This window comes from Galendromus occidentalis, unplaced genomic scaffold, assembly GCF_000255335.2.
Source record: "Galendromus occidentalis unplaced genomic scaffold, Mocc_1.1 scf7180000076596, whole genome shotgun sequence".
NCBI lineage: Eukaryota > Metazoa > Arthropoda > Arachnida > Mesostigmata > Phytoseiidae > Galendromus > Galendromus occidentalis.
The window spans coordinates 1-6,513 of NW_003804585.1; the positions used below are offsets into that span (position 1 = coordinate 1).

The 6,513-nt window shown below is 49.8% G+C and overlaps 1 pseudogene; it reads right to left on the reverse strand.

Moving 5' to 3' along the window:
• Nucleotides 1-34: 34 nt before the first annotated feature.
• LOC100905080 (phosphoacetylglucosamine mutase pseudogene) lies at nucleotides 35-1,550 on the reverse strand (annotated as a pseudogene).
• Between the last annotated feature and the right edge of the window lie 4,963 nt (nucleotides 1,551-6,513).

Below are 6,513 nucleotides of genomic sequence, written 5' to 3' on the forward strand. Positions count from 1 at the left end.
CATGATGCGGAAAACTTCAGGTTCCGGTCTCACATCACGCCAACATTCTGGATAAGATCTTCGAAACTTCATTCGCCAATAAGTCCACGTTCGCCACCCCCGCTCTTTCTCCGGGAGCTTCTGCGTAAACACGTACAATGTCCTCGGTTCCGGACGGTCTCACGAAACACCGAGCTTGCGGGAATCGCGAAACTATATCGTCGATTGCCTCTTGTAGCCCTGTCGGTGCTACGCAAGTTCTCTCTGCGTTCGCGGTCTTGATCACAGTTCGATCCTTCACGGCGACCTTCAGTTGTCGACACGGCAGATCCTCGTATTCACGGAGCCAGTCGCTGACGTCAGTGTCCGAAGTTCTCAGAACATATTCGACGAGAAGCATATCTGAGAGAGCGTCACCCACTGCCTCGTTGGTGAGGTCTATGAAGTCTCTTATAGTAGCCGCCTCTTCAGAGCTCAAAGCAGACACACGATTTTTGATCGTGTCGCTGAAGCAGATCGTTCCGTGCCCGTTTGCCTCGAAGTATATACCGACGTCGGCTTTCTGAGCTTCATGGTGGAGGTGCTTCACGCCCGTTGGAACGCACAATGCATCTATTCCGAGTTTCTCCGAGATGTACTTGGTAGAGCTCCCATTGGCGTAAGCAGTCTGCACTAAAGCTATTCCGACATCGCTCAGTCCCGCCTCCCCGAAGAGTTTCTGATGTAGCTCCTAGGAGGGGCATTCGATCACCGTCAGAAGCCTGAACTTGCCGTCCGCATCTTGGAAGAAATACACTATACGATCCGCATCACCGTCCAGAGACGCATATCGGGCGAAAGTTTTCAATGAGAGCCCGACCGGAGCCCCTCTGCGAGATCTTGACATAGTCAGCGCCACATTGATCATTCAGCGGACCATTTCCGTCGTTCACAACGGTGATCTCTAAGATATTCTTCAGTTGTTCACTCATCAGGTGGACCGCTCGAGCTCCAACCCCGTTAGCCGCATCAATTGTCAGAGCAGGAGTGTAACGCAAGGGTTGTTTGGTTTTTGAAGCGAGTCGGATGAAGGCCGAGGTCAGTTTATCGTAGTACCCGTGCACGGATGGCTCACCGTATTTTGGATCATTCGTGCACCTCACAACGAAATGCAATTGCGGTGTTGTCACGAGCCCGAGATCTTTGACCGCACAACCCAGACTCGATGCTCCTTCGAACGCCGCGTCGTGCAGGGACACCGAGCTGGCTCGCGTGTCGTATCCAATTATCAAGTTACTCGGCGCATCAGTCGGAATCGAGAAATCCGAAACGATCTTGGTCAACTGGCCCTCCAGTTGATCATCGTCTGCATTTAACACCGCGGTGACGCAGCGTTCCCAGCTCAGTTCCATCATTTCACCATGAGGATCCACGAGCTTGGCCCCGTTGTCGCACTCCGGGTTGTGCGAGGCCGTTACCATAATCCCGACTGTAGCTCCGCGCAATGCCCGGGATCTCAACGCGGCGACAACTCCTAAACGGAACATAGCAGTCTTCAGGACGTCAGACCTGGTCCGGACCCCGGAGGTTCCGTAGGAGAAAACAACCCCATCCAATCGCGGATAGAGCGTCGCGCTCAAATCGATAACTTTTCGGAACATGGCTCAAGACGTCAAAACTCGAGTAGTGTAAAACTTCTGCCACAGAAAACCTTCGCACCGAGCTCACAGCATGAACTCTGCCACGGACTGACTGTCATCATCCTACTTTTCTGACTTTTTAAATGATCTCACGCACATATTGGGAGAGTGCGAGGGTACGATTGAGTGCGACCTCACCAATCATTCTCGGGCGCCCCATCAATAGCTTGGATGATTCAAATTCTCTGGGGTTGGGGCTCTTCTTCGCTTTGAATGCGGGGTCGCCCGCTGTCGGCCGAATGGCATGGGGGGGGATAGCTTCTAAGAACCCGGATTATGACGGACAATCGGACAACTAACGAATTTCGAAAAAAGATCGGATCGAGTACTCAGCCGAATTCAAGCTCATTCAGGAGAGCTTTGACTCCTTTCCACGACTTGTGACCATGATCGGTAGCGACTACTTCGCGGAAGGCGGGGTGAACGTCGCAGGATAATCGCTGGGATACCGTGAGTAGGATTCTAATGAACGATTTCGGGGCCTTTTCTGATTGCCTTCTGATGTGCTATTCAAGTCAATGGAGTTCCATCTTGAAGCTCTTTGCCTGGCCTTCTAAAGAAGGTTCGGAAGATCCCGCAATATGAGGGCGCCACAACGGAGTGCCCTGAAGTCGACATTGGCATGCCCGTGCCCATATACTAGTATATTCGCGGCATTCTACCCAGTCTGACTTCGGGCTCCCAGACTTAAGCGGATCTGTTCTACAAAGACGGTAGCTATTCTCTCATCGGAGCAAGTCTTCCTCTCTCGTACGGGTCGCAATCGGCGCCGGTCGAGTCATGTCACCAGGAATCCTGCGATAATCATTCGGCTTCGTCGTGCAGAATTATCCATTGCTGAGCACTAGATCTACATCGCCAATCGCATAATTCTATTCCTAAATCTGAGTATAGTCGGAGCTCTTAACGTCTTGTCCGCTTTTCGCGAGCATCAGGAAAATGTCCGTTTTGCCGCTCAATCAGTCAACCATGTTGTGAAATACATTTGCCGCCTAAAAGTCGATATTTTCGGCCAACAGACCGGAGAACCGAGAGAAAAGAGACACGATTGATACAGAACGGTGAGGAATTGAGCGATGTTTCCATGATTATGAATCTCTCTGAGAAATAGACATAGACCTACATACAGGACATAGACAACTTGTTTCTCCATGGCATACAATAGCCTCGTTTCTCCCGCGAACTTTGCTAAAATTTCCTCATCAAGTCAAGATGGAAAGGTCGAAAATCCCTCCTCTAAAAAAAGAAGCGCAGGCCACTGACTGAGTCTCTAATGAGCGTAGAACTACGCTTTTTCCCAATCGGCTTCCTCCTCCAAATGCCTCACGGGTCCGAATATTTGTTCCACAAAACGTAGCAACCAGAAGGTTGGCGGAACTGGGGTACGTAGACTGAAGTACATATGGAATGTATCGTAGGGTAGGGGTTCACCATTGCCATCATAATTTCAGTCGACGTAATCCCGGGATGAGATCAGGAGACTCTTTCTGACTGCCGTGCTCTCTCCTATCTCCCAGAGATGGAGTAGGGTTTCCGGATGATCGACATCAGCTCACTGCACTGGCCTCTCACTTCGATTTTATGATTGGAATACTCCGTTCAAGGGTTTCTGGGGAGGCAATTGGTACGCTTGAGGTAGTTACATGAGGTGATATTATTAGGCGAGAAAATCATCATACTATGAGCTTCGTTGACTGCTTTATCTGCGCACAGCATAAATCGTTTTTACCATGAAATGATGAGATAACTGTGTCTATGAAGGCACGATTGGATTTCGAAGAGTGAGACCGCCCCTTTTTCCGTAAGTAGCTGACGGAATCGAGCCGCTATCGTCTAGCCGGTCGAAAGTGCCGAAGCCGCCATCATAAAATTTGTGCCAGGATGCGTGGTTCTCGAGTATTTTGGACCCGTGCCTATATTATGGCCTATTCCAACCTGAAGAAAGGCTTTTCGAGTTCGGGATGACCTTCTGACGATGCCTCACGAGCAGTCCTTTATATTTGACCATGACAACTTTCCACATGAAATGCTTCGTTTCAGAGGATTTCTACCGGGGTCTTAAAGCGTAGCTCTACGCTCTAATTATTATAATACTGAGCACCGCTTGGATCCGTGGAACATCGCTGTTGAGTAATTGAAGTCACATTCTTGCTGCTGACAGAACCTAATTTATTGAATATTCCGAATACATTATGCTTAGTTCGAAAGCCGAGGAAATCTATGGTCGTCCGGGTTCTAGTCTAGATATACGATAGTGCATTCGCTGATGTGAGGCGATGAAAAAATTAATATTCGACTTCCAATCAATCCGAACGTCGACTACATTGAGATGCTACTTCTAGGATCCTATGCTTATGAATTTGATGACTTTACTCTGCTTTCGTTCATGGAGAATTAGATTAGGTACTTGATATCAGGAGTTGATGACGACAATGACGCTGAAGTTTCTTAATTAGGCTTGAACCATAAGCTCATCGGTTTTCTCTGCAAAGTGTCGGTCACGGGTGCCGACCGTGGCGGGAGCACTGCAAGCCTGGACGCTCGAATGCGTTGGACAAGGGCCACAGGGACGAGGGGTGCGACTTGGGAGGAGTATTCTACATTCATGAGAGGGACGGCCGATTTTTATCGAGAGTGGTTTGAGCGAATTCAACTTGTGGGAAAAAACAAGGAGGATACTGGAAGATGGGCGCCGCGAACCCTCGAAACGAGAGCGAGTCGAAATGACAATGGCCCCCCATGACGTCGCTCCCGCACATGAAGCAGTGGATTCACCTAGACATGCTCGATGCGTGCATCAGTATCCACCTTGCTCAGTGGCATATAGCCCCAAATGATTTTAGATCGAGTTCTTTTCTTTGACTGACTAGATTTATTGGTTTCGGGTTGACTCGGAGATCGGTGAATGAAACATGCTCCGGTGAGGAGCCGTACCGATCTATTCCTCATCTGGGTTCCAATCGTCCTCATCATCTGAGGCTAACAATCCATCCAGGGAAGGATTGTCGCACTCTTCTAGTTCTCGCAAGAACTCTTCGAATTCCGGAGTCACAATCTCCTTGAAGACTATACGCGGAACCTTCACGAGACCCTGATCCGAAGGTTCCGTCGGATCCGCCACGGGAGCACTGGGTGTTTCATCTTCGACGATGATTCTCTTCGGCACGCTCGGGGTCGGAACCTGTTTTTCTTCCATTGCTTTCGCGTGGCAGCGATGGAATTGGTTGAAGTCTTTAGAGAACCTCGTGAGGAAAGCTAGGAAGCTGTCAGCATATAGCCTGTTCACACCATATGCGTCCGAGGAATAGACGCGTCCTCTGTTCTCTTCCGAAAGGTCAAGGAAGTAATGCACATATTGGCATCCTACCTGGACCTTGGCGATGAACCAATAACGCGGGACAGCCTCCCCTGCAGCGTCCATCAATCCGAACAGACATTCGCAGTTTCGTTGCAAGGAGACCAGGTACTCGGCATCTGACTCACCCTTGCGACGACTATATCGGGAGCCGCACACTTCGAAATGAGGGAGGCGTATGCCTCCGTAGATATTCAGGAACGTATTCCTTAGGGAGCCACTCGATGTCGATCGTCACCGCGTGCAGAGCAAGGTAACCCAAAGCTACCTGGATGGAATCGTCGTCCAGTGGCATTCCGGTCTCCGCAAGTGTTTCTCCGCAGCTGCTCACGAAGCTGTCGACTGTATCGCGAAGTTTCCTTCGCAGATCCTGAGCTCCGTTCGCACCGGGAGCTCGACTTTGCTCTAGCGCAATGTGTTCAGAAATCGCCATTTGCCAATGAAGTGCGGAAGTGGAGGAACTTTGGAAATCCTCGTGTAGTCCACCGACTGTAGGATGAACTTCGGAGTTTACTTGCAGCGGACGATCTCAAGTCTTGGGCACCGAGACAACGAATGAAGTCTGCATCATCGAGCGGGTGTTTAAATTCTGATGCGCGAGAGGGTTCCGGAGCGGAGTTCGGGTTCGGAATGCGAGAGAGAGCCTCTCGCCCTTTCTCTGAATGGTTAAGGTAGGGGTGTTTCACTGGTGCCCCACCAAGGCACATGCCGAATTAGATCGCTTGAAAATCGAAATTGGTCTAGCTGCGGAGCGGACAGTCGGTTGGTCGTAAAACATTCCAGACGCGGAGATGAGAGAGTAACATTTTATGGAATGCTGTTTGCCGCGACTTCGGCAAGAAATTCTATCCGTTCTGGTATACCCTTGCCCAGATTATGCGGAACCTCGCAGTTCAAAGTGCGATCAGGCGAATACCCTGATTCTATCCTTATAGTTTTGAGCATTGTCGGCTTGAATCTGACTACCGGCAAGACCAAACGACCCGTATCCGGGGAGATGCTCGCTGGATCAAGACTCGATCTGGGGGCGCTCGATCCGCGACTGGTTGATATAGTCGTAATTGATTCATTCCGTCAAGAGAATATGGATAGTGTAATTTATTTGAGCCTCATGAGGGAGCAATGCTCATGCACGCTTGTCTCAAACACTGATCTCCAAAACTCCCAGTTGGCATTTTTCCCGTCGAATTCTTCCAGGATTGGCTTCTTCAGAACACGATTAGCTGATGAAGTTGATTGATCGGCGTGATCACCACCACCTCCACTAAGAGGTCCTAGCTCCAAGGTTTATCTGCTTGCATCAAAGCGTGAGTTTGGGGAATTAACCTGTAAAGCTTTTCGCATGCTTTGAGACAGCTCCTATCAAATGTTTCTGCTTGTACAAGGTCCGTAGAAATGTCTGTGGAAGATTGGATGATTTCTTCGTCGACCTCTTGTAGCTGCTTGCGCTGCTTAACTTCATGTGTAGAGCCACCACTTGCTCGATCCTTGTCACCTTGT